The sequence below is a fragment of the Halyomorpha halys genome, unplaced genomic scaffold (genome assembly GCF_000696795.3).
Source record: "Halyomorpha halys isolate HHAL.00 unplaced genomic scaffold, Hhal_1.1 Scaffold391.1, whole genome shotgun sequence".
NCBI lineage: Eukaryota > Metazoa > Arthropoda > Insecta > Hemiptera > Pentatomidae > Halyomorpha > Halyomorpha halys.
Window position 1 is genome coordinate 204,707 of NW_027107178.1, and position 1,432 is coordinate 206,138.

Consider the following 1,432-nt stretch of genomic DNA (forward strand, 5'->3'; position numbering starts at 1 on the left):
CAACTAGTAACTCATTAATACTGTTTATATTCTTTTCTCTATAGTTTTCTATCCTCTCCTCATTCATATATATCCATGGTCAACTAGTAACTCATCAATACTGTTTATATTCTTTTCTCTATTGTTTTCCATCCTCTCCTCATTCATAATTATCCATGGTCAACTAGTATGTATGTGTATTATATATATATATATATATATATATGTGTGTGTGTGTGTGTGTGTGTGTGTGTGTATATAATATGCCTATTTTTTATATTTAGTTTTAAGTTGTTCTGGGTCCTAGTAACCTACTCTTGCAAGAAGGGAACTTAATGTGGCTCGTAATGTTTTTATATCCTTTTATAGATTTTATTATAAAAAAAAAAAATAATTCCCTTATAATTCAAATCATTAATACTAAGTTGTTTATAATAAATGTATATTATTTATATAGATAAACCCTGTGTTTACTAAGATAGCCAACGGCTGTGTGGGTGTTGTTTACTCTGAGCCACCTAGCCACGCTGCTCAGTTTCTCAATGGACTCTATTCACCGTTCGTTCCTACTACTCTCTTCGCTTCTACTATCTTCCGGTGAAGTAGCTCTTAGTTCTTTCTATTCCCTAGTAAATCAGTTTAGCAGATCTCTACTACTGCATTCATATGTATATTTACATCTTGACTTTTTCATGATATTGATAGTTACTGCATTAAGATATGACAAAAATATCTTACTTGATCATTATATGAGTGAAATAGTTTGGAATTATGAAAAACAAAATCCTTTTTACTTGAATTAATATAAACATAATAAAATATAATGTTTAAATTTCTAAACAACTCCATGCTTGAAATGTGAGTTTTTAACATACTCACATTTCAAGCATGTATTGAGACTTGAATGTATTTCCTATAAAATTAATTATCCATGAAACCTGAATTCAACTTTAAAGATATTTTTAATAGTTAAAATTTACTTCTTCTCAATCCACCTCTAATTTCATTCATAAATAAATCTTCTATGATAATTTTTATTTGTTTCATGTAAGGTATCGATTAGAACTATCGTTCCCTTTATCATTTATTATTATCAAAATATTTTTCGGAACAATAAAATAACAACGTTGGCACTAATAAATGAGTTTTACTTTTTTTATTCTTCACAGAGCACCCCTCCCCCTCTCCCCACTAACTTCTCATAAGAAAATAACAGATTTTTTATTGATTTATTACCGCCCTGTTTCGTAATACAAATGATTTGTTTTATGTATAATATATAAATGTTCTGTCTTTTGACTTAATTATAAATTATTAATTTCTGTTTCATTTTATTTGTAATAGCTGAGTGTTATTCTAAACTAAGTTATATTGGGAGATTATTTATTGAGTATATGTAGTGATTGTAGAGATATAGCCCGGACGGTGGTAACTCTGCCCTGCAGGGAGGCCA

The 1,432-nt window shown here is 28.9% G+C and overlaps 1 long non-coding RNA gene across 1 annotated transcript in view; it reads left to right on the forward strand.

The window, feature by feature from the left end:
• The window catches only part of LOC106682153 (uncharacterized), a 147,346-nt gene extending 146,624 nt beyond the window's left edge, over positions 1 to 722 (forward strand). Inside the window, exon 4 of the long non-coding RNA XR_010842905.1 lies at positions 437 to 722. This is a non-coding gene — a long non-coding RNA (uncharacterized lncRNA). The remainder of the gene's footprint in view (positions 1 to 436) is intronic.
• Positions 723 to 1,432: the final 710 nt, after the last annotated feature.